Source organism: Bos taurus, chromosome 11 (genome assembly GCF_002263795.3).
Source record: "Bos taurus isolate L1 Dominette 01449 registration number 42190680 breed Hereford chromosome 11, ARS-UCD2.0, whole genome shotgun sequence".
Taxonomy (NCBI): domain Eukaryota; kingdom Metazoa; phylum Chordata; class Mammalia; order Artiodactyla; family Bovidae; genus Bos; species Bos taurus.
In genome coordinates, this window is record NC_037338.1 from 28,394,710 (window position 1) to 28,422,253 (window position 27,544).

The 27,544-nt window shown below is 43.3% G+C and overlaps 1 protein-coding gene across 4 annotated transcripts in view; it reads left to right on the forward strand.

The window, feature by feature from the left end:
- The window catches only part of PRKCE (protein kinase C epsilon), a 542,457-nt gene that overhangs the window by 302,011 nt on the left and 212,902 nt on the right, over nt 1-27,544 (forward strand). The gene's annotated exons all lie outside the window — the stretch shown is intronic.

Consider the following 27,544-nt stretch of genomic DNA (forward strand, 5'->3'; position numbering starts at 1 on the left):
TGGTGTTGCATGCATACCTAGGAGTAGGACTGCTGAGTCATGCGGTGGCCACTGTCAACTTGAGTAGATTCTGTCAGTGTCCCCAGATGGCTGTACCAACTTACTCTGCCACCAACAGCGTATGAAGAGTTCTAGTTGCTCCATGACTCTGCCAAAGTTGCTATTGTTAACACATCCCTAATCCACTTTCAGCATTTCTAGTGGATGTGTTTCATTGTAATTTTTCTTCTTTTTTTATTGTGGTAAAACATACATAGCATTTAGATTTACCATTTTGACCATTTTATAGTGTACAGTTCATCAGCTTTGAGTACATTTACGCTTTTGTGCAATCATCACCACTATTCAACTCCAGAACTTTCCTCGTTTTACAGATTGGCACTTTGTACCCGTTAAACACCAAGTCTTCATTTCCTGGGCCTTCACGGCTGACAAACACCACTCTGCTCTCTCTCTCTCTGTGAATCTGACTACTCTAAGTACCTCACGTAAGTGAAATTGTACAATATTTATCCTTCTGTGACAGGTATATTTTACTTGCATAATGTTCTCAAGCTCATCCATGTTATAGCATGTGTCAGAAATTCCTTTATTTTTAAGACTGAATGGTATTCCACTGTATATATGTACCATATCTGTTGATCCATTCATCTTTTGATTTTATTCTGATTTTAGCTTATATTTCTTACAATTTTGTGTTTCTCTTGAGCACCTTTTATATGATCAGTAGCTGTTTGGATATCCTCCTTTAAAAGTACCTACTCAAGTCTTTTGCCCATTTTTCTATTGGATTGTCAGCCTTTTTCTTTTTAATTTGTGGGAGACCTTTATATATTCCAGAGCTGAGTCTTTGTTGAATGTATGAATTCCAAGTCCCTTCCTCTAATCTGTTGCTTGCCTTTTCAGTCCTTAAGAATATATTTTGGTGAATAGAAGCCCTCAGTGAGGTAGTCCAATTTATCCAATATTTTTCCTTTACGGATAACACTTTTGTGTGTGTCCTATTCAAGAAACTGCTGTCTACCTGAAGATTATGGTATATCCATCTTCGTTTTCTTCCAAAAACTGTATTGTTTTCCTTTTCATGTAATGTGTCTGCCTTTTCAGTTAGTAATAATTTTCAATCCTAGGGAAACAGGGATTTGCGTGTACTCCTAGGATGTGGGCAGCACTGTAGTGAAACCGAATTAACCCAGGCAAGTGGTAGCCAGCTCAGTGACTGATAAAAGCCTACACTGGTGAAGGTATTCCTTGCTTGGACATCAGATGTGCTTCTGAAGAGTTGCATGTCTATCTAGCAAATTTGCCCATGTTATAAATGCCAAGTCTGCAGCTTTTCAGACCTTTTCACCAAAGGTTAGGAGGTATTCTCTTAAACCACTTCCCCTCTACAGAGTTGCCAAACTCACTCTGCCTCCCATTCCTTCTGACACCCAAGAGCACACTTTTGAAGACTCTCATTAGTGGCTCAGCGGCCGGCCTCCATCCTTTCAGTTGTATACTAATCAAAAGTCATTTGTGTTTGTTGTTTTTCTTCTAATTACATAATTTTGATCCAATCACAGTTAATCTAATGAAATTAGAGCATGAAAAGAAAACGTTTCTATGAAAACTAAGCTGAATGTACTAGAAAGAGTCACTGAAGATCAATTGCTAATAAAATCTGTTGAATTATGCGTGGGAGGGAAAAACAGTAGGATCCTGAAGTGGGGAAAGGGACAGATAATAAAACTTTAAAGAGATTCTCAGTTCATATTGACAGTCTGTTGTTCCACCTCCACATCCCACCCCCAGAGCCCCCCACCCCCCAAGACTCTCCTTTGGGGGTATTCATCTACTCCCTCCGGCGGCGGGTCAGGTGGTTATTTTATGAGTGGATTTCATTTATTAATTCAGTTCTTTTCACCCCGCCCGCTCCCGGGGTGTAACAACAATAACCAGTGCCCCAGGCCACGGTGCTGGGAAAGTGCTTAGAAGACAGGGGAAACCTTTTGGCACCCACGCGGTTCTGAAACACCCGGGAGCAATCAGCCTGAGTCACTGCCTTGGCGGAAGTGGGCCAAGCAAGGAATTAGCCAGTAGGTTTCTCTGCTCACCGATGTCCTCCTCCACCGTTGTTTCTTTCCGGAGAGGAAGCCTGTGGGAAGCTCAGATCATTCGTTGACTCGCGCGCCCCCGTGTGGCTATGGTGGGCGGTTGGAAAAATGCGACCAGATTTTCCTTTGCCCAAGGCCAGAGAAGGCAGCAGGCAGCCTCTGATCCACCTTGAAACAAATATTTTCCATAATCTTCAATTGCTTATTTCTGTTATTTTTTCAAAAATTATTTGTACATTTTAATTACAGTAGTTAATTTAGTGAACATGTTGATTCTTACGGAAAATTATGTGATTTTATTAAAATCATGACTTGGTCATAATATTGTCAAGGTGAGCTTTGTTTTTTAGAGCTTTTAAATTGAAGTATAGTTGATTTACAATGTTGTGTTAGTTTCAGGCTACTATTGCTGTTATTTTTAAACGTTATTTTTATTGCTGTTATTAAGTTAAGCATCCTATGGCCTTATTCAACTCAAGTTACAAGGCATGGTTTATGGAGCCCACAGATTTTCTGCAGGTGTAATCAGTGCCCCCTCCCAGCTCTGGGAGACTTCCTCCAACCACAGCCTCTTACTGGTACATGTTTTTAATCAAAAGGAATAGAAACAAAAGCTGTAGCTCTGACTGTCCTTTTTCTACTTTCAGGCTATTAATAATCAGTGGGGCTGAGCTAGCGAATTTCCAGCATGGAGACCTGGGCCTAGCACAGGTACAAGGCTTCTGGTGCTTGTATTTTGAATCCTACAGGTGCTTGGACTTTCTTTTCTGGATCCTTTGGGCAGTGATACGAAAGAGGAGATGTGCTCCCTACAGCAGGGTTCTCCAGCCTCCAGGATCTAATATCTGAGGTGGAGCTGATGTAATAATAATAGAAATAAAGTGCTCAATAAATGCAATGCACTTGAATCATCCCGAAACCATCTACCACCCTGCTCCGCCCTGCCCCCAGTCCATGGAAAAATTGTCTTCCATGAAATTGATCCCTGGTGCCAAAAAGGTTGGGGACTGATGCCCTAAGGGATGAGCAATGTGATTCCCTTTGGGAAGAAAAGATCCAAATTCCATTCACTTTTTAAAATCTGCCTTATTTTTTTTTTCTTTTTGTGTGTAAGTTTATAGTAGTAATTCAATAAAAACAGCTGGGGGTGGGCAGTAGATGCTCTTGGTGCCCCAGCACAGCCCTATTCCTTGGTCCACCACTGAGGTCACCTGCAGAATACCGAGAAACATCCCACGTGTCTCTGCCTGAGGTGATCCAAACCACAGTCTTATGGAATAAGGGCTAACACTCGATGGTCCCCTGTTTTAGGTGGTTTGATTTTAGGAAAAATGCTCTTAGGTACACATCACTCCTTGAGTGCCTACTGTGTGCCTGATGCTTTAAAATGATTATTTTGTAAAGGTCACATGGACTTTGGAAATAGATGTTACTAACTCTTACGTGGAGATGAGAAAACAGCCTTAGCAAAAGGCTGCAGGATCTGGAGCAGAAAACAGGTCTCACTGGGCCCTGTCCTCCCCCAACCCTTGCCAGCTTCCCCATGGTGACAGTGAGCTCCAGCCATGTCCCTCCTAGGGCTCCAGCCCCCAGATTCTCACTGTCTCCCTCCCTCCTCACCTCTACTCTCTCTCCTCCTCACCTCCCAACCCCCATCTCCGCCCTATTCCTCTAGTGTCATCAGGAGCCAGTGTGGCCCTAGGAGTGAAGAGTTGGAACCTCATATGATAACCATCCACTCAGGAGGAAACAGGAGCTTTGCCTATCTCAGGACAGGCTGAGAGGGAGATTTTCAGCCCCTTGGAGAGGATTACAATGGTAGACACCATTGTAGGTGGCTTGGCCAAAGAAGGTGCTGTCTGGCAATTCAGTGCATCCTGTGGGCTCTTGAGAACCAGGATGAGTAGTTTATCCTCCAAGAAAGGACACAGTTGAGACTGAGAGGTGGTGCTATTCACAGTGACTCTGGGAAAACAGGCAAATTCCAGGACCCTCCTGGGTGAAGTGGAAGCTGTGTTCTCCCTTTCTGCTCCATATACCTGTCCTGAGTTTCCCATGTTTTTATGATTGGCCTCTGCATCCCTTTTTAATATTTTGGTACCTTCCCCTCTCACCATTGTCAATCCTTACAAAAGCCATTTATTCAGGGAGCAAACTTTCTGGCCTTCAGTTTTCATTCTTTTCTAACTTAGGACCCCCTTCTCTTTTACCTAAACTTAGCCATTTCTTGATTATTTGACCATAAATTCATTGTGTCGTGCTTTATTCAGCAACTTTTGGAACAAAAGGAACAAATGTACACGTTTGCTTAAACTGCTTAAATGTATGTATACAAAATCATGACACTTTTCTTTCTCACTCGTTTACTATCTCAGAAACATCAGCCCCATGCATGATATATGATGTTGTAAACCTCCAGGGGCAGAGACCGGTCCTCTTGCCCAGCTAGGCGTGGTGGGCATTGCATGGACCGCTGCTTGTAGCTCTGCTCTTAGAGTTCTGTGGCTGAGTCAGCACTCAGGAATCCAGCGCAGTAGGCTAATTCCCCACTGGCTCCAACCTCATCCAATCCCAGGGAGATCCAGCCCAGAGCATCCTGCCAGGGTGGAGGAGGTGCTGGCCTGTCACTTACCAAGTGATTTCTTCTCCTGGAAAATGTCAAAAAAAAAAAAAAAGGCAAGTGAAAACAGACCTCTATACATCATATTCCTCTGAGCCTCCTTCTTACGGTCACTGTGGGTCCTTAGTAAAAGAAATGGGTATTAGTCTGAAGAAAGAGCAATGTGATGGAAATGTGAAATGTTATTATTAAACATCCTAAGGTTTATCTTGGTAGCACCCCAGTAGTGACAAACAGGAGACAGGCTTGTTAAAGCCAGTACCACTGCCATCCTCAGGACTCACCATTTACATTCCCTCATTAGCAGCCCTAATATCAGGTGGTCAGGCCCTGGAGCTGACCTTTTTGCTGCTCTGTCATCATTTTATACCCTCCTGTCCTGGAGACTAGCATCTGAGCACTCTTTCATTAGATTACTAACGCTTTCAGAGACATTTCCAACTCTGTGTCATTAAGAGAAAAATGCATTGACTGAAAAAAAAAAAAGTGTTTTACTTAAGTGATTCCAGCAGCCGTTAGCTAATGCACTGTTAAGTCATGCTTGCTGTAAATTGTTGTGGGTATCTGCTGTCATTTCTGAGATGTGGGTGTAACCCATCCCCTCACCATGCTGGGCTGGCAAGTACATTCAGAAAACAGGCACCCACACACCCACTTGCCCCCTGTATAACCTCAAAGAGTCTCCTTGCTCAGTTGATTTCCTGTTCTGGAGCTCACCTCTGCATCTTCCTGGCTGCTGCCTTTTGTCCCTCTCGTAATGGCTCCTAGAAACTGGCATCAGCAGTGCAAATTGGAGATTGTCTTCATGTGCAGATGAACGTAGACTCCATTTCCAGCCCATCTCCTGGCATTTGCTTTGAATAATCCAATGTTAGCCCTCATCGCGGAGAAGGCAATGGCACCCAACTCCAGTACTCTTGCCTGGAAAATCCCATGGACGGAGGAGCCTGGTAGGCTGCAGTCCATGGGGTCGCTAAGAGTCGGACACGACTGAGCGACTTCACTTCCACTTTTCACTTTCATGCATTGGAGAAGGAAATGGCAACCCACTCCAGTGTTCTTGCCTGGAGAATCCCAGGGACGGGGGAGCCTGGCGGGCTGCTGTCTATGGGGTCGCACAGAGTCGGAAACGACTGAAGCGACTTAGCAGCAGCAGCAGCAGCAGCAGCCCTCATCAGGAGGTATGTAAGAGTGTGAGTGTGTGAGTGTATGTGTGTGTATCTAGGGGAGAGGTAAGAAGTCGGATTAGGGGTCATATGGTTTAGGGGCATGGCATCTGAAGTAGAACCTGCTTACAGCTCATACTCGGACCATGTGCGCCGCTAGGAAATAGGAAACAAACAAGAGCACTTCCATTTGCATCTATTTTCTTACCTAAGAAACAAAAGAATGATTTCATTTTAATACTCAGCATATAGACTGCCAGTACTACCTGTTTATAATCTATAAGAAAATAAACCTATATGTCAGAAAGTTTTTACCTATACTTACAGTCAAAAATACTTGGAAACCTTTGGCTTAGTCAATCCAAATAGATCCAAGGAATGGAAGAAGCAGAGAGCATGTTAATCAGAGCAAAAGTGAATGTGTCCAGGGCCATGTACAAATACTTGTACATGCACACTCATGCACTCACCAAAGATATACACATAGGATACCTGTGTCCACTCACACATGTAATCACACTCACCTGACACCTGATTGTATTGACACACACACATTACTCATATTTACTACACCAACATACCACATGCATATCATACATACACACCTACCTTCACTTACTGCTCACTCCTGCACACATTCGCTACCAATTGCATTCATTCAAAAACACAGACACTCCCATGCTTGCCCCCAATTCACATGCACATACAAACACACCACATGGTCTCAAACACAAGTCACCTTTTGACTAATAAACTTACTAGACACCTGTTCCCAAGGGTAAGCAGTAGCATGATTCACCCCTTGAAGATGCACTACTGGCCACTTGCTGTCTGACTTAACCCCTTTTGATGGCTGGCATCAGACCTGAGCCTTTGGAAGTCAGTGTCCAGTGTGTACACTGAAACTTTGCGACCGGGATATCTTCTGCACACTCAACACCATCAGTGTAGTCATCTGCAGATCAGGTGACATGAGGGCAGGTGAGAGGCAAAGACATGGTCTCCAGCCTTGAGACGCTTAATATCTGGATTGGGAGATACTACAGACCTGTATCAACTAGGCACTGACAGCTGTTTATGACGGAGCAGCATTTGAGGGAAAGGAGGGACAGAGGTCAGTGGGAGGAGTTTGAGGAAGAAGTAGGACTTCTGCTGGGCCTTGAAGGGTGGTTGAATTAAAAAGGGAGAGAGAAGGGAGGATTCAGCCAGCACAGTTCTATCTGTAAGGGGCTGAGGATCAGGGGAGCTTACATCACTTTTTCTGGAGTAGCCCCCTGGTCATCAGGCAGTTCAAGCATGCACTGGGGGAGCCTAGAGGGATTTCAAGGGATGGAAAGTTACTGAGCTAGACAAGCTTTAAGATTCACTTGAGCCCTGGGCCTTTGTGATATGACAGCCTTTCCTGGCACACTCTGGCTAAGAAAGTGATAAATTTACTGATTATGGGGAGAGTATTCTTGGGGATGAAAGACCCCATTGCTGGAGGGGTTGAAACCTCTTCTACAGTGATTAAAACAAGAGGTTCAGGCAAGAGGCTGCTGTGGTTAGCTGGAAGTTCTGGCTCAGTGGGGTCTGTCTTTCCAAATAGCTATCGAAGCAAACTCTTAGAAACCAAACCTAATTGCTATTTTGAATTTGTCACTTCTTCTTGTGGCATGACACCCTAGCTTAGTCCGTGGAGTGTGAGCACTCTTGCTTAGAGAGAGAAATATAGGAAAGAAAATGCCTGTTTTTAATCAATTCAGTCACTCAGTTGTGTCTGACTCTTTGTGACCCCATGAATTGCAGCACGCCAGGCCTCCCTGTCCATCACCAACTCCCGGAGTTCACTCAGACTCACATCCATCGAGTCAGTGATGCCATCCAGCCATCTCATCCTCTGTCGTCCCCTTCTCCTCCTGCCCTCAGTCCCTCCCAGCATCAGAGTCTTTTCCAATGTGTCAACTCTTTGCATGAGGTGGCCAAAGTACTGGAGTTTCAGCTTTAGCATCATTCCTTCCAAAGAAATCCCAGGGCTGATCTCCTTCAGAATGGACTGGTTGGCTCTCCTTGCAGTCCAAGGGACTCTCAAGAGTCTTCTCCAACACCACAGTTCAAAAGCATCAATTCTTTGGCACTCAGCATTCTTCACAGTTCAACTCTCACATCCATACGTGACCACTGGAAAAACCATAGCCTTGACTAGACGGACCTTTGTTGGCAAAGTAATGTCTCTGCTTTTGAATATGCTATCTAGGTTGGTCATAACTTTCCTTCCAAGGAGTAAGCCTCTTTTAATTTCATGGCTGCAGTCACCATCTGCAGTGATTTTGGAGCCCAGAAAAATAAAGTCTGACACTGTTTCCCCATCTATTTCCCATGAAGTGATGGGACCAGATGCCATGATCTTCATTTTCTGAATGTTGAGCTTTAAGCCAACTTTTTCACTCTCCTCTTTCACCTTCATCAAGAGGCTTTTGAGTTCCTCTTCACTTTCTGCCATAAGGGTCGTGTCATCTGCATATCTGAGGTTATTGACGTTTCTCCCAGCAATCTTGATTCCAGCTTGTGCTTCGTCCAGCCCAGCGTTTCTCATGATGTACTCTGCATATAAGTTAGATAAGCAGGGTGACAATATACAGACTTGACGTACTCCTTTTCCTATTTGGAACCAGTCTGTTGTTCCATGTCCAGTTCTAACTGTTGCTTCCTGACCTGCATATAGGTTTCTCAAGAGGCAGGTCAGGTGGTCTGGTATTCCCATCTCTTTCAGAATTTTCCACAGTTTATTGTGATTCACACAGTTAAAGGCTTTGGCATAGTCAATAAAGGAGAAATAGATGTTTTTTTGGAACTCTCTTGCTTTTTCGATGATCCAGCGGTTGTTGGCAATTTGGTCTCTGGTTCCTCTGCCTTTCCTAAAACCAGCTAATACAGGCATTAAAAACAAATATTTTTTTTACTTTTTATTTTCATCTGAGGCAAATCCAATAAGGATTCTATTTCTATCTGTTAAGCATTGACAGAATGAATCGTTGTGTTAGTTAAGTTCCAAAGACACCTATTAAAGAAACATTTTGGCCAAAGACAGTGCCTATCTGAGTATACCCTGAGATGCCTAGAAAAGATCTACATGTGGTGGGATGGTAACCATGATAACATCATTTGGTTGATGGTTTCCAAATTGTACAGGTGAGAATAAAAATAACAATTTAGGCAACATTTCCTTCTTAGAATCCATTTAGGTGCCATAACTGAGTCTTATGTACATTTTGTGTATATGTCATATACGGAGGAACAGGCAGCCTTTGTGATGTGAAAGCTCCTGAAACAGTTCTCAGGAGGGGACTGACGGGGACTGGCACAGGCCATGAGCTTAGTAAACCATGTTGGCCTGATGATGAGGTCCTCTTAGAAAGGCTTAGAACGTGAGTAGATTATGGATTCCCTTCTTCCCTGTGCTTTGGGAAGCATGCTGTTTTCTGATTCTACAATTAATTCTTGGGCAAGTCATTCAATCTCCTTGAGATTCAATTTTTTGACAATAAAATGCATTGTATGTATTATTATACACACATAATTAAATGAGTGTATTGATGTCAAAACTCTCTGTCAACTTCAGTCTTGATTAAACATTATTTAAATAATAAATACTGCATGTGCTTATAGGAAAAGACTGAATAATATGGAGGAGTGCTTTAGAGAGTGAAATAAAAGTTGTCTGACCTCTCAGTTCCCCTCCCTGGAAGCCTGCTGCCGTCCCTTTCTTTTTTTATAGATTTTGGTCATGTCTGATTCTTTGTGACCCCATGGACTGTAACCCACCAGGTTCCTCTGTCCATGGAATTCTCCAGGCAAGAATACTGGAGTAGGTAGTGATCAAAGTGCTACACAAATACTTGAAATGATTTATTTCAGATAATCTTTCATCTTTTGTAGTATTTTGTAAATTGACAAATCATTTTAGCCAAAGAGAATAATTGCATCCCATGAGCTAGGACACAGCAATGAAGATTCAGGAGGATTTAAGAGCTCATTGTAGGTAATTTTCTACTTGTCTACTTTTATTATAAGAGGACAATTCCTGTGTTAAAGGACATCATTCAGTTTCTCCTAAATTTAACACTCCTTTATTTATTCCTCCACTTTTTTAAAAAAGGGAATTTTTGCACTTACCATGTAGAAAGTACTTAACCAGCCTATGAAAGATTAAAAGGACCATAATCATCTATATATAGAGAGAGAACAGGGTATATGGGCATTAAGAAGGCTGTGAGTAGAAGTCGCAGGAATTGTCCATGGACCCTGCTAGCCAGGGGTTTCCCGGGAGGACGTGGCATTTGACGTGGTGCTTGCAGATGAGTTACAACTGAGACATACAAGATGAGAACTAGTTTTCCTATAAAAACTGAAAATCTGTGAAATTACACAGATCAGAATTTCTTCTTTCCAGAGTTCTTTTTTATTTCTTACATGCTTTTGAGTTCCATTGTCCCAAATACTCTTGAGGAGGACCCAGGAAGATAAAGTTCTCACCAGATGACACAAGCGTATAAAAATGTGTCAGCTGAGTTACACTCTCTTGGCATAAACCCAGCCTCCATACCTGCTTTCCTGGGTCCTCTTCATGAAGAGTCCATGTTTGCAGAGGGCACCAGATAGGTGCTCTAGAGGCTGTGTCTGTGTTAAGTCAACAAGGGAGAATTTGGAGTCCCCATGCAATGAAACTGCCCTGTCTAGATCACAGACAGAACTAAGTTGCTGGAGCCAGGAAAAGACATAAAAGAGCATTCAGTCCACAAGAGCATCGTTTTACAGAGTTTGGAGACTCGGGCATAGAGCAGTGATGTGATTTACTCCAAGGCAGTGAGATGTGGGGAGAAAACTGAGTCAGGTGTGGGAAGAACCTTGGTGTCAGGGGTCAGTTCCAGTGCTCAGTCACCGTGACCCGCCCCCCTCCCCCCAACAAAGAGCCATTGCTTGTAGATTCTTGCCCAGATTCATTGACACCACAGCCTTTAGAACTGAATCACTGAGCTGGTGATTCAGTTCTACCCACCCCCATTCTGCCTCACTGTTCTAGTTCCATTTACTCCTTTTAGGCTTCTTGGTTGCTATTTTGTTTTGTATCTTATGGATGGCCACAGGCATCAGGCTGTGGGGGAAGGGCATGTCTCCCCAGGGGGCATTCCTGATGTGTGAGCTGTGCATGGGACTCCTTGCAACCAGTACAGAAAAGACAGCTCAGCTCAGGGTGGTGGCTGCACTGGTGTAAAAGTTTGTAAGAACTCGCTGACTTGACGCTTAGGATCTCTGCATTCTACTTTATGTAAATGAATACTTAATTACAAAAGAAAAAAGCCACGCAAATGGCTTCACTTGTAGATCCTTGGATATTAGGTGGGTAAATTCTGCCTACGAAGCCACTTAGGAGTAGATACAGAAGTGGCACTCGGTAAAGTGAGGATGCTGGTCTTCTGCTTCCAGCCATCCCTCTCATTGCCCTTTCCCTCTCCAGGAATGGTTTTTCCAATTCCTGCTGCACTTCCAGCCCCCTATATACTTCCCATGGGCCTCCAGCTGCCCTAGGTTGGTCCCATCGGGCAGGGAAATGACTACCACACCAGAGCACTAAGTGTAGGGTGTGTTCTGGGAGAACTCTAGTCCCAGAGGAGGACTGGGAGGCCCACACTGCCCAGCTGTCACTGGTTGAGCATGTACTGTGTCCCAGGCCCTGTGCCCAAAAGAACAACTTGCTCACAGTAGAACATAAGCTACTGACATGGTGAAGGGCTTTTTCTTCTCCTTCAAGGAGACCACATGAATGGCCACTTATACCTATGAGTGTGGCCAACTGGATGGCAGTGATGATAAGCGCAGAGATGAACTGAATTCAGTACTCTGCACATATAAGTCATTAGTAAGCACAAAACAAGTAGGGCTGCTCTTAGTCCCCCATCTGCATGGCCACGGTGGATTGTGAAGTTGACAGAGGCCCTCCTGGAGTATAGGGTGTTGAGTGAATATCAACCAGAGTGACCAGAGTTTGCAGAGCCCTTCTGCAAAGGAGCCCTGTGTCTCTCACCTTCTTGCCCACCGCTGGACCCCACACCCTCAGGACCCTTGATCAGACCGTCTCTGGCTGTGAGTCATACACGGTCACTGTGTGGCTGACCATGCAGTAAGGCCGCTTGGCCTGCTTGTCTTCTCATTTGTCTTCTGGCTCGCTTTACCTGAATCTATTTTCCATTTTAATTTTATGGAAATGAATTTTAAGTTACCCAACTCAGAACCCTGGGACATGCTGGCTCAGCTCTTCCCAGGGTTTGCAGGGACAGCTGTCACGTCTGTTCACTTGAGCGGAGAGAAGGCAAGGGACTAGAGAACAGAGCTGTCTAATCCCAGGAACAGCAGCCTCAAGCTCTTGTTAAAAGAAGAAGGTCAACAATGGTGAGAGACGGGGGAGTCATCCTGCCAGCTCGGTGCCCCTTAATCTTTTTGAGATCCACGCCAGTGCCCTGGGAAATATCCAGTCATAAGTTGTAAGAGGTTCTTACTGGAGTGCTGTGGAGGAGAAGATGAATTAAAGGTCAGTAGAACAGATTGTGATAAAGGTAGCACTGTGATTTGTGGGATTCATCCCCCTTTGCTTGCTGCATGGAATTTCCCAGGAGAGAAAGTCCAAATGAAGGAGGGTCTGTGACCACCCTCTTGAGTAGTTCAGAATGCTGCCCCGGGCACACCTTGGCTCTCACCACCCCTCAGGGGCAACATTCGCACACCATGGATGACAAAGTGAACTTGTGTTGATTATGCAGTGGCCAGGTGCTCCAGGACCTTTACTCTGCTGTGGATTCAGCAAATAGTCGGTGCCACCCTCAGAACTGGAGAGGTAGGCTTTGGAATCAGACTTGGGTTCTCAGCCGGCTTTGTCACTTTCTGTTGTATCGTGGTTGTACCTCTATGAGTTTTGGTCTTCTCATCTGAAAATTAGGGTAGTAGTGGTACTTTCCTTGTAAGTGGTTGTGAGGATTACTGATAATATACGCAACCACCTATCACCATGCTTGGTGCATAATCAATGGTGCCTGCTCTTATGACAAGGACTGAATTATTTCCGTCGTCCTAGCTATTTGCATTGCCTGACTTCTGTAGTCCCTCAGTCAGGTTCAGTCTATAGGATCCAAGGGACAGCATCCTCTTAGTTCTGCTTCCCCCTGTCCTTCTCTGGCTTCAAATTCCTGGTTGAGTATCCCCAGCTCTACCTTGACTGGGCTTTCTGCAGTGGAGAGCTACTCTGACTCCATAGTCAAGTCCATGGTCTGGCCTCCTGCTCAGTGTCCCAGGACTTTCCATGTACCCGGACCTGCCCTCGACTAGTCCTGTGCCACTCCTCCTGTGGCTGGATCTTCCTTGGGAAGCTGGTTGCCTGTAAGCCCCTCTGCCTGTCCTCTGTCCTGGAATCTCCTTCCTAACTTCCTCCTGTCCAGCACCTCCTACCTGTGCTAAGCCCTTCCCTCCTTGCCCCACTGCCCCTGATCCCAGTTCCTTCTCTCTTTTCCCAGATTGCACCAGATGTCAGTTCTCCCCTCTAGAGACTCTGATCCTTGGATCCAGACCTCCAGTCTGCCCTGTCCTACCCAACAGCCAAGTCCCAGTTATGATCCAGAAGACCTAGACTCTATAAGACATTCACTCCCCCCAAGGTCATCAATCAGCCCCCAAAGTAATTCATGTTAGAATAGGGTAGAAGGAAGACTCTCCAAACCTCTCTCTGTTGTTCTTATTGTAAAGATGTGTATGCCTACTAAGTCGCTTCAGTCGTGTCTGACTCTTTGTGACCGCATGGACTGTAGCCCGCCAGGCTCCTCTGTCCATGAGATTCTCCAGGCAAGAATACTGGAGTGGGTTGCCATGCTCTCCTCCAGGGTATTGTAAAGATAGGACCACAGAAATAAAGTATGGCATATCCATTCAATGGGATATTATTTGGCAATAAAAAGAAATAATGTACCAATACATGCTATGATATGGATGAACCTTAAAAATATTATGGTAAGTGAAAGCAGCCAGACACAAAAGGCCACATTTAGTATGATTCTATTTATATGACATGTCCAGAATAGGCTAGAGACAGAAATTTCATTAGTGATTGCCAGGGGAAGAGGGAGGGAAATGCAGAATGCCTGCTAAAGGGTATGGTTTACCCTTCAATATCTGTAAAGGCTCTGTGTGCCTGTGTGCCAGCAAGCATTCATTCTGAATGTGACATTATCACATGGGGTTTCTTTTTGTCATGATGAAAATGTCCTAAGATTATCTGTAGAGATGGTAGCACACCTGTGAATATACTAAATACCATTGATGACCTGCTTCAAGTAGGTCAGTGGTATCAGTTCAGCTCAGTTCAGTCGCTCAGTCGTGTCCGACTCTTTGTGACCCAATGAATTGCAGCACGCCAGGCCTCCCTGTCCATCACCAACTCCCGGAGTTCACTCAGACTCATGTCCATCGAGTCAGTGATGCCATCCAGCCATCTCATTCTCTGTCGTCCCCTCCTCCTCCTGCCCCCAATCCCTCCCAGCATCAGAGTCTTTTCCAATGAGTCAGCTCTTCACATGAGGTGGCCAAAGTACTGGAGTTTTAGCTTTAGCATCAGTCCTTCCAAAGAACACCCAGGGCTGATCTCCTTCAGAATGGACTGGTTGGATCTCCTTGCAGTCCAAGGGACTCTCAAGAGTCTTCTCCAGCACCACAGTTCAAAAGCATCAATTCTTTGGCGTTCAGCTTTCTTGACATAGTGACCCACAATACGGGGACATTCTGTCCCCATAAAGCTGTTACCAAAAAAGATAGTTAAGGAATAAATGTTAAAAGGTTAAAATAATGTTGATAATACAATGCTAGCATAGCTGTTTTAATTTTTATCTATCTTTGGTTCTTCAGCTACTTGAAAACATCTTTTTTGTTTTTTTTTTCAGATAGCTATTATGATTAAATTTTTTTTTAAATTTTATTTTATTTTTAAACTTTACAAATTGTATTAGTTTTGCCAAATATCAAAACATCTTTTTATGTGATTATAGCTTCAGTGTACTTTTTCCATGTTCTTTTTAGCAAACATTTGTCCATTTTATTATGTAGTCTTTATAATTATTATTTGTATTCTATCAGTTTGAAATCTCATTTAATTATTTTCCAGTTGGTAGGCATTTATGTTTCTAGATTTGTTGTGGCAGTGGTGGCATTCATAATTCCAGATCTGTTGTGGCGGTAGTGATTATGAGAGTGTTTCTATAGAACTAAAAATATCTTTAGGATTATTTCTCTGGAGATGGACTATTCAGTCAACATTCCTTTCAATGAGATTTCTGTTCCTTTTCTAGTCTGTTTTACCCAATAAAACTTGGAGATGTAAAAATGGCTGAGAAGCAGGAGAAAGTCAGAGCACAGTGGGCATGTGAGGTCGGCAGTGTTCCTCTGAGCAGTAATGAAACTCCCTTTCCCACCCGCACCCTAGACACTGTTCAGGCATTGCTCACATGTAAGTGTCTATTTGTGCACCTTACTCCCAGGCTAGTAACTCCAGCCTGGGCAACAGTTCATCTGTCAATTGTATCTGGTTCAAAGTTGCACTGTGCAGGACAGTCACAAGTGTTCCTGTGTTACATCTCCAAATTCAGTGGACTGAGTTCAAGTCCTTGAGGTATAATAATGTCACATTCAGAATGAATGCTTGCTGGCACGTGGGCACACAGAAGCTTTACAGATATTGGAGATACTTCAAACACACATGAAAAAGCAGGAATAATTTAGTGGCAACCTCATTACCACTAGTTTGCAAGTATAAAAATGTAGCATTTTCTTCAGAGCTTTTTCACTGTTAGAGACAAGAGACACAGTTGGAATTTCCTTGAGAAGAGATTTCTGCTCCTCCTCTTTCCCAGAGGTAGCCCATTCATGTGTATGCATGTATGTTCTGTATAAAAGACATATGTGTGTGTCCATAAATGTTTTGTAAATTTGATTTTATATAAATGGTATCATTCTGTACATTTTCTTTTGTAATATATATATATTTTAATATAAATTTATTTTAATTGGAGGTTAATTACTTTACAATATTGTATTGGTTTTGCCATACATCAACATGAATCTGCCACAGGTATAAACGTACTCCCCATCCTGAACGCCTCCTCCCTCCTCCCTCCCCTTACCATCCCTCTGGGTCATCCCAGTGCACCAGCCCCAAGCATCCTGTATCCTGCATTGAACCTGGACTGGCGATTCGTTTCATATATGATATTATACATGTTTCAATGCCATTCTCCCAAATCATCCCACCCTCTCCCTCTCCCACAGAGTCCAAAAGACTGTTCTATACATCTGTGTCTCTTTTGCTGTCTCGCATACAGGGTTATCGTTACCATCTTTCTAAATTCCATATATACGTGTTAGTATACTGTATTGGTGTTTTTCTTTCTGGCTTACTTCACTCTGTATAATAGGCTCCAGTTTCATCCACCTCATTAGAACTGATTCAAATGTATTCTTTTTAATGGCTGAGTAATATTCCATTGTGTATATGTACCACGGCTTTCTTATCCATTTGTCTGCTGACGGACATCTAGGTTGCTTCCATGTCCTGGCTATTATAAACAGTGCTGAGATGAACATTGGGGTACACATGTCTCTTTCAATTCTGGTCTCCTCAGTGTGTATGCCCAGCAGTGGGATTGCTGGGTCATAAGGCAGTTCTATTTCCAGTTTTTTAAGGAATCTCCACACTGTTCTCCATAGTGGCTGTACTAATTTGCATTCCCACCAACAGTGTAAGAGGGTTCCCTTTTCTCCACACCCTCTCCAGCATTTATTGCTTGTAGACTTTTGGATCACAGCCATTCTGACTGGCGTGAAATGGTACCTCATTATGGTTTTGATTTGCATTTCTCTGATAATGAGTGATGTTGAGCATCTTTTCATGTGTTTGTTAGCCATCTGTATGTCTTCTTTGGAGAAATGTCTATTTAATTCTTTGGCCCATTTTTTGATTGGATTGTTTATTTTTCTGGAATTGAGCTGCAGGAGTTGCTTGTATATTTTTGAGATTAGAATGAGAGAAAATATTAGCAAATGAAGCAACTGACAAACAACTAATCTCAAAAATATACAAGCAACTTTTGTAATATTTTTTAAGGGAATATGTTTTGAATATTTGTGTTAACATATCTAGTTCACTCATTTTAACTACCAGATGATAGTTCTTGTATGACAGTATCAAAGTTTTTATTCATTGACTTATTGGTAAGATATTCAAGCTGTTTTTAGGTGTTTGTTTGTTTTTTAACTACCACAGTGTTCCAGTGACCATCTTTGTGTGAATTTCTTTGACATATGTGTGCAAATTTCCCTAGGGTATATACTTTGGCTTCCTAGGTGGCTCAGTGGTAAAGAACCTACCTGCCAATGCAGGAGATGCAGGAGACACAGGTTCGATCCCTGGATCATGAAGATCCCCTGGAGAAGGGAATGGCAACCCATTCTAGTATTCTTCCCTGAAAAATCCCATGGACAGAGGAGCCTGGTGGACTGCAGTCCATGGGGTCACAAAGAGTTGGACATGACTGAGCCACTGAGCACACACATGTACTTAGGAAAGAACTGCTAAGTTGTAGGATATGTACATTATCAGCTTAGCTCATTATTGCCAGATTATTCTTCATGGTTATATTAATTTGCACCACCTTGGGACAGTATATAGAGTTTGCTTCTTTACCTCTTCTTCGAAACTTAGGAACGTCAGAGTTTTAATTTTAGCCAACCAATAAATAAGACATGGTACCTCATTGTTGTTTTAATCTGAATTTCCCTGATTATCTGTAAGGTTAAGGATTCTGTAATGGACAGCTGTATGTCTCCTGAGAAGAAACTATTCATATCCTTTGCTATTATTTTTTTTTCTGACTGTTGGTCATCTTTTTCTTGATGGTAGAAGTTTTTGATGCATACTCAACTACCAAATCTGAGTCTATTATGTGTGGCAAATATCTTCTCAACGTGTCCATGGCTTGTCATTATAATTTATTTCTGGTGTCTTCTTGCAGTTTTAGGTTTTAATATGATTATATTTTTATCATAAGTTTGTGCTTTTTGCATTCTGAATAAATCCTTCTCTGTGGCTGTTCTGGGCCTTAGTTGCGGCACTCAGGATCTTTAGTTGCATTGAGGGATCTAGCTATGTGACCAGGGATGGAATCCAGGTCCCCTGCATTGGAGGTATGACGTCTTAGCCACTGGACCACCTATAGGAAGTCCCTATTTTCCTATTTTTAAAATAAAACATTGATCCCTGGATCGTGAAGCTCCTCTGGAGAAGGAGATGGCAAGCCACTCCAGGATTTATGGCTGGAGAATCCCATGGACAGAGGAGCCTTGCAGGCTACAGTCCATGGGGTTGCAAAGAGTTGGGCATGACTGAGGCAACTTAGCACACACAGACGAAGCTTCAGATTGTGATTGTTCTCTGGGGATAGGAGCTCCGGCTGGGTAGGTGGGAAATAGCTTTCAAAGTCATCACCAGGCTTTCTTCTGGACTCCGCCCCAGTTTCTCCAGGGACCACCAGATGCCTGATTTGATGACGCCCCAGGCCAAGTGTCTAATGAGCAATGGAGTAAAGAAGATTACTGCAAGCACGCGGAGGGCTGAGAGAGATGCATGCTGAGGGGTGGGATGCAGATCGGCACAGCGTCTGCCCCAAGCACGTGGAGGGCTGAGTGAGACGCATGCTGAGGGGGTGGGATGCAGATCGGCACAGCGTCTGCCCCATCTTCATGGTTTACACTCCTGTTGGCCTCAGGTGTCAGGTGGTCAGAGATGAGTAGCAGCTGAAGGGGAAGTGGGAGGACTGGCATTCCGTAAATACGCTTGAGAACTCAGCTCCCCCGATTAAATGTCCTCAGACTACCGGGCTAATCTTGGGGGCTATCTTTGCCCACTGGGTGGCCCCCGATTGTCTGCCTGGGACCATGTTCACTTGGGCCACTGTGACAGAAGGCCCTAAATGGTGTTCCTGCTCTTCTTCTGACCCTTGATCATGATTGTAAATTATTCTCCAATCCATCCTCAACTAATACTCAGACGATGGCTCTCATCTGTGTTCTCCAAACCTGTCATGTTGTCTGTGCTGTGCCGGTGGCCCTAGATTCACCAGGGAGCTGATTGAAATTACAAGTTTGTAAGCGTCACTCAGTGGGACTGGGGAGTGGTTCAGGATTCTATGGCTGTACCAGCTTCACAGGTCACTCCAATAAGCATCCAGGTTTGGAGAACTACTCCTCTTTGTAACTTTAACATAGGACTCTAGGGAGGAACCAGGTCATCTAGGAAACAGTTTCATGAAGACTGATCAGTAACTAATGTTTCCAGTCACAGTCATCTCTCTAGATATTGCGTTGGCCGGAACTTTCATTCGGATTTTTCCATAACCTCTTATGGAAAAATCCGAAAGAATGTTTTAGTCAACCAAATATGTCCCTCTGCCTTGCAAGTCTTTGGGCTTCCATAAATCCTCCTTTACCCTGACTTCCTCGCTGAAACTGGGTGATATTTATGTGTATATGATCTCCACACTTAAGCCACACCTCCCGTGGGCCCAGAAGGGTATATAGCCTTTTTGTCATGGGACCTCCCAGCCCCTCGACTTTGATTTTAACCACAAGATTTGTGCTTTCTCGCCCTTAGGTTTAAAGGTCCTGCTCTCACCAGGGCCAGGCTAGACCGTGCAGCGCCTAACACAGTGGGGTAGGGGAAGCAGTGAGGTAACACAAGCCTGTGCTGGGGTTGGGTGTAGCCAAGGCCAAATACTTCGTGTAGGTGCAACCTGCATAACTGCACACGGAGAGCTTGGTTCTCCTGCAGCTCATCCTCCACGTTTGTGCCAAGCTGAATCAAAGCACTAACTGAGTGGTTCTGAGACCATAACATTTGATAACCTCAGATGATCCAGACTCTTCAAAGAAGCCCCAAATCCTAAAATGCCAGAGCTGAAGAGAGCTTTAGAAACCAGCTAGTCCAATATTTCTGACATAGCAATAAGCAAGCTAAAGCCCAGAAAAGGAAAGATACTCTGTCAACGGCACACAGCTGGCTGGTGGTGAGCAGAAGGAAGGACCTCAGTGCCCAGCCCACAGTGATTCTCTTTATTTCATTGCACTGTGCAGCTCCTGGGCCTTTGTAGCACAGGCAAGTCATCACTCTTCTGTTCTGCATATGCAAGTGGCTCAACACGCAGAGCACAGTAAAGTTTTAATCAGTATAACACCCCTCCTTTTGCTGCAAATATTCTGAAGGAGTAGAGGCTACAGCAGAATTTATTATAATACACCCCAAACCTCTTAAGGGTTCAAATTAAGGGAACATAAAACAACCTCTATTTTACATCAAAATTGCTATGTTAAAATTTAGCTTTACCAAACAGTTGAATTAAGTACAATTATTAGCATTACCCAAGAAATTAAGTCACTCTTCAAAGGCACTCACCACAGGAGCACTCAATGTACATTTAAAATTGGGTTTGATTGATGGAATCCACTGATACACAGCTTTCCAGGAACAGAACTTTTGTAGAAAAAGTAAGAACACTGAAAGTGCTTTGTTTAAGCCATGCCCCACAACATGAAGGTTCTGTTAGATAACCAGTTCCTGCTTTAAGGAGCCTATAAACTAACAGGACAAAAACACAGTAGCCAAATAAACCTGTAGATTTCAGGATGAGAGTTTGTTTTACTTGGGAAGCTGAGTTCACCCTGAAAACTGGACAGGAAGATCAAGTCAGCTGCCTTTTTTTTTTTTTTTTTTTTGACATCTCTGAGTGATGTTTGAGAGGATGAAATTCTCAAATAATTGAGGGCTCCAAAATAACCCTCCACCACCTCTCCTCAAACTTAAACATTTGTGTTCAGTTGCCTGGGAGAGACTCAGCTCTGATACCTCTTTTTCCCCTTTGCCATGGGGTCCAACCTCATGTCTACTGAACACTCAGGTGATGTTGTTATAACACCTGGAAAATCTCAGAAGCTGAAGGGACCTGAAAACACACAGCTATCCATGTAACATGGGAGAATCTGAGGCCAAGGCTAGCGAAATGACTCACCTGGAGTCACGTATATGGTTAGTGGCAGAACCAAGACTTTTTTTATTATTTATTTTTATTTGGCTGTGCCAGATCTTAGTTGTGGTATGCAGGAGCTTCAGTCTTTGTTGTGGCATGCAAACACTTGGTTTTGGCATGCAGGATCTAGTTTCTTGACCAGAGATCAAACCCAGGCCCCCTGACCAGGGAGGAGCATGGAGTTTGGAGCATGGAGTCTTAGCCACTGGCTACCAGGAAAGTCCTCAGAAGCAAGACTTTATCCTCCATCACCAGACTTTCAGTTCAGGGCACTTTTCAATTAGGATGTAACATCTCCCCCTCTCCATCCCTCCCCTGCCTTCTCTCTTCTTCTTGGAATACCTCCCTTCACTACCCAATTCTGAGTCATGGCCCCCAAAACAAACATTGAACCCAAACACTTATTCAGTGTCACTGGCAGCTGCTGAGTCACATGCCTCTGGCTTGATCAATGCCCTGTCCCCCTGGGCCTCTCCTGATTTTTAATGGCCCTACCACCTACCCTTACTGTCTTCACTCTGGCTTCTTCACTCTGGCTGCACATTAGAATCCCCTGGTGGCTTTAAAGTGCCAGTGCCTGGGCCCCACCTGCTGAGATTGTGAATCAGTTGTCTGGGGTAAGCTGTGAGCACCAGCAAATCTCAGGCCTCTCCAGGTGAGTCTGAGGGTGCGTGTCATTCAGGATTAGGTCTAGTTATTTTTGTGTACCTGCTGACCCTTATTTGCCAGCCAATGTGGGTGCAGCATATTTAGGTAGGTAAATGGATTCCCCGTAGCTTTCTACTTTCCTAATAAGGCACAGAAGCTGTACCACTCCCCCTGTGATCTTACCTAGTGCCTTTGCCTTTTTGGAAAAATGAAAGGGACATATTGAAATGCCATTTTCTGTAACTTTTGGTTTGGGGAATAAAACGAATCTCTTGCTTGTGGAAATGCTCTTATCACCAGGTGCAGGTCAAGGAAAGGAATAACACAGGCTTCTTTTGGGCCAAGAAGCCTAGATCTAGTTCACCAGTGGTTCTCAGCTTTGATTCCCAGTTATGATCACCTGGGAAACTTAAAAAAAAACATCCCCTGTGGAGGGCCAGTCCCCATTTAGATGGGAGTCTCTGAGGGTGGGGCCAAGGCCTCTATGTGTTTTAAAGGTGAACCCTTCCCAGGGTCTCTCTCTGAAAGAACATAGGAAGAAGCTAATCATATGGACTTCCCTGTATCTCAGGTGGTAAAGAATCTGCCTGTAAAGCAGGAGACCCAGGTTCAATCTGTGGGTCAGGAAGATCCCCTGGCAAAGGAAATGGCAACTCATTCCAATATTCTTGCCTAGAGAATTCCATGGACAGAGGAGCCTAGTGGGTTACAGTCCATGGGGTCACAAAGAGTTGGACTCACCTGAGCAACTAACTCCTTGGAAGGAAGGTTATGACTAACCTAGATAGCATATTCAAAAGCAGAGACATTACTTTGCCAGCAAAAGTCCGTCTAGTCAAGGCTATGGTTTTTCCAGTGGTCATGTATGGATGTGAGAGTTGGACTGTGAAGAAAGCTGAGTGCCGAAGAATCGATGCTTTTGAACTGTGGTGCTGGAGAAGACTCTTGAGAGTCCCTTGGATTGCAGGGAGATCCAACCAGTCCATTCTGAAGGAGATCAGTCCTGGATATTCTTTGGAAGGACTGATGCTAAAGCTGAAACTCCAGTACTTTGGCCACCTCATGCGAAGAGTTGACTCATTGGAAAAGACTGATGCTGGGAGGGATTGGGGGCAGGAGGAAAAGGGGACAACACAGGATGAGATGGCTGGATGGCATCACTGACTCAATGGACGTGAGTCTGAGTGAACTCCGGGAGATGGTGATGGACAGGGAGGCCTGGCATGCTGCGGTTCACGGGGTGGCGAAGAGTCGGTCACGACTGAGCGACTGAACTGAACTAAACTGAGAAACTAACACACAATCATACATGAGGGTTTACCAAAGGGGAGAGGGAAGGAGAAATGAGGAGGATGGATTTAAAAGATACAAACTACATCATGTAAGTAGACAACAAGGATTTACTCCACAGCACAGGGAATTATACTCAATATCTTGTAGTTGCCTATAGTGGAATATAATCTGCCCCCCAAAATCACTATGCTGTATACCTGAAACGAACATTGTAAATCAATAATACTTCAATTAAAAAATCGCCTTGGGAGCCTCCCTCCCTGGAGCCACCTGAGGCTGTCTTGATGAAAGGATGGTTCAGAGCACTGATGGATTAAAGAAGTCTCTGTTGCTCCTCTTTTCTCTGGGGCTATTTCCTATCTCTCAGTCCAGAATACGCTGCTGATTCTGGTGACCCACAGGACCATAGATAGATTCGGATAGTCTTTGATTCTTAAAGTGCCCTCTCTTGATGGCCCAGCAGCATCAGCGTCACCTGGGAGTTTGTTAGAAATGCATGGTCTCAGGTCTCAACCCAGAGCTCCTGAATAGAAACCCAGGTGGGGCCAGCAACTGGTTCGCTTTAACAAACCTCCCAGAATTCTGAGGCAGGCTATAGTTTGAGAACCACTGGCCTAGTGGTTTTGTTTTATATTCACTGGTATAGTAGCATTTGCATGTCTATTTTATTTTGTCTACCTGCGCATAATACCTAAACGTGTACCTTTAGGCTATAACTAGAAAGGGCTGGACTTGGGCAAAATCATGAGCTTGGATGATGATCTTGTCAACTTTCCGAACCTTTTCAATGCTCCCTTCACTTTGAAGGGGGCCTCAGAGGGTCACAGGGTCTTCCTGCAGCCCCAGTGATTCTGGGCAGGGACAAAAACAATTCTTCAACTCACCCACACACATGACTCTGTGATATTATTGAATAAAGTTTATATATCCAAATGAAATGAAGGCTGATGGTGTCCTTATCACTAAAAATTTAATACAGAGTCAAAAGAATTTAAATGTCATTTGGAATATTTCTGAAGAAAAAAATAATTTTCTTATCAGTATTGCATTTTCCATTTGCGGTTTACCATAAACTAAGCAAAGAACAAATAATGAAATGTAACTTGAGACTCAGAATATGATGGCAGTAACCCAGCATGATGTTCTTCTTGCATCACTGTTCTGCAGGATTAAAAGACTAATTAAATTGACCTATCTAATTTAAACACAAGCATGCATGAAAATTGGAAACATCTGTAGAGGGGTATCTATTAACTCAAGATGCTTGGCCAAAGACTTCTAGAGGAAAACAATGTATAGAATTCATTTCATTATTGTCAAAAAAAAAAGAATGCAATCCTCATTTTAATGTGCTGTTTTGAAAGGAATTGAGTACAGTGGAAACAATTACACATCAAGAAATGCATGTACTTACTGTGCTATTGTGGGTCCTTTAGGGATTGTTAAATTGTCTAGAACCAAGGATGGATTTTATTTTATGAAAAGACATTTTAATCACCTTGTATGCAAAGGAAGAATTTACGAGGATTTTGAGCTGTGAGCAGATGAATTGCAATGTGTTTAATACCACATTGCTTCCCTTGCCTGCTGTGGTTGATTCCTCAGCATTTCATTCAATTAGTGATAGTTTGAACTAGGCAGGAGAGGTGTTGGAGGTGATGGTTGGGGAGATGGATTCAAGAGAAGTCTTAAGAGCTCCTACTTCTAAAGTAGCTAGCAATGCAGTTGAGGGAACAATGAGAACACTACATCAAACCCTCAGTGTATAATTAATTGTTTAATGGGTGAATATCAAAGTGAATGGTAAAGACCCCAAGTCCTAAGATGCTGTTCTGGCAAGGAAAGTTTCATGGAAGATTTAGGTCTATAAGGGTGGGGAAGATTGAGATTAGAAGAGGGGAGAAAGCTCTGTCCTAGGCAGGAGGGCTGATGAAATTAGAAGCTTGGGAGGAATAAGTGTGACTTCCGTGGGGCGGCAGTCAGGAGATCCACCTGGTTCGCGTAGTCAGAGCAGGGAAGGCAGGGACAGAGAGGACCTGGTTTGTACTTGACCCCCCAGCTTTCTTTAGACTCAGGTTTGCAATCTGTTCTGCTCCCTTGAGGTCTTAGTCGTAAAGGCTGGTTAAATGCTTCAGGCAGATGTGCTCTAAACCATCCTCCAGGCAGTTCTTCGTAGCTCTAGCAGCTGTTGACACAGGGCTGAAGCTTTCATAGACCTTTCCTAATTAGTCCCCTCTGCCCTGCCACTTTTTTATAAATTAAGGTATTGCGTGCGTGTGTGCTAAGTCGCTTCAGTCATGTCTGACTATTTGCGACCCCTTGGACTATACCCTGGCAGTATCCTCTGTCCGTGGGATTTTCCAGGCAGAAATACTAGAGTGGGTTGCCATTATGTACAGTAAAATTCGCTTGTTCTAGTGTATTGTTTTGTGGGTTTTGACAAATACATAAGTCGGGTAACCTCTACCGTGATCAAAATATAGAACAGTTTCACCACCTTTCAAAGTTCTCACATTATCTTTCCGTTTCATAGTGAAACTTTTTGCTCACCGCCCTCCCCACCCCCACCCCCCAAAGCACCTGGCAACCACTGATCCCTTTTCACCACCTATAGTTTTGCCCTTTCTAGAATGTCATTTGGATGGGACATACAGTATTTAGCCTTTTGGGCTTGACTTTTTTTTTTTTTCCCCTTGATGTGTTACGTTTGACATTCGTTCATGTTGATGATTGTATCAATAATTCCTTCCTTTGCTGAATAGAATTCCACTGTATGGATGTAAACCAATTTGTTTAGTCGTCCCCCAGTTCAAGTATTTATGGATTATTTCCAGTTTTTGATGATTACAAATAAAGCTGCTAAAGATATTCAAATATAGGTTTTTGTGTGAATATAAGTTTTCATTTCATTTGAGTAGATACCTAGGGATGGGACCGCTGGATCGTGCATGGTAAGCATATATTTGATTTGATAAGAAACTGAAGTGTTTTCCGAAGTGGAGAAACTATTTTGTTTTCACACCAGTAATGAAAGTTCCAGTTAGTTTGCATCCTCAGCAGCTCTTGATATTTTCAAGTTTTAGGTTATTGTTGTTGTTATTTTAATATTTTGTCATTCTAACAGGAATATCGTGGTTTCACTGTGGTTTTAATTTCCATTTTCCTAAAACTAATGTTCAGCATCTTTTCATGCTTAATTACTATCCATATATCTTTTTTGGTGAGCTGTCTTTCAAATATTTGGCTCATTTAAAAAATTGGTTTGTTTCCTTATAAGTGAGTTTTGAGAGTTCTATAAATTCTAAATATTAGTGCTTTACCAGCTATGTATTTTGCAAATATTTTCCCTCATTTTGTGACTTATCTTTTTATTCTATTAACAATGTCTTTTAGATAGCAGTTATTAATCTTCAATGTCTTTTAAATAGCAGTTATTAATCTTGATGTTCAGTTTATCCATCTTTTATGAACTGTACTTTCAGTCATAGCCAGTAAAGCTCTATCTAATTCGAGGTCATGAAAACTTTCTCCAATGTTTAGGTTTCACATGTTTTTCTATTATCTATTCTGAGGTAATTTTTGTACAAGATGAAAGGCATGAAATGTGTAAGTCACTAAGTTGTGTCCGACTCTTTGAGACTCCATGGCCTATAGCCCGCCAGACTCCTCTGTCCCTGGAATTCTCCAGGCAAGAAAACTGGAGTGGGTAGCCATTCCCCTCTGCAGGGGATCTTCCCAACCCAGAGATCAAACTTGGGTCTCCTGCATTTCAGGCAGATTCTTTACCATCTGAGCCACCTGGGAAGTCCCAGACTTATTTTTTGCATATGGATATTCAATTATTCCAGCATCACGTGTTGAAAAGACTATAATTTCTCCTTTGAATTGCCTTTCTCCCTTGTTGAAAATCGATTTTAGATATATATGTGGGCTGATTTCTGGATTCCGTTCTGGTCCGTTAATCTAGTTGTCTGTTTTTTTGTTGTAATGGTGGAAGGGATGGTCTTTCTAGTTTTTTCTCCATCCTAAGCCAGGCCCTAATTTATTTTGAAAAAATAAGTGCATCACTCTTAGTTGATTCAGGTAAGGAATAATGTGGTCCAGACTGTTCTCAGAATTTGGTCCTGGATCAGCAACATTAGGATCACCTGTGAACTTGTCCGAAATGAAATTCTCAGCCCCTCCCCAAACTTGCTGGATTAGAAACTGGAAATGGGTCCAGCAGTGTATGTTTCATCAAGCCCTCCAAACACTTCTGGTGCCTGGTGGAGTTTGAGACTATGCAAAGGAGAAGACTTCAACATTCAGGTTGTTTAGAAGAAAAGAGTGATGGAATTGTGTTAATGGACTTAATTTAGGGTCTTCTGTTTTCTAATTCAGATTTGATGAGAAACTGTGGCTATTTTCTGACAATGACCATTGACTGGCTCTTATCTGAAAGAAAGAAGGACCTTTTTTCCATTTATTCTGGCCTTTAAAACATTTTTCTGAACTCCTTTGCCATGATACTCCAACATCAAACTCCTCCCCTTGAGGAGTGAGAAGCCATTTCTGATACCTAGAGAGCTTTCT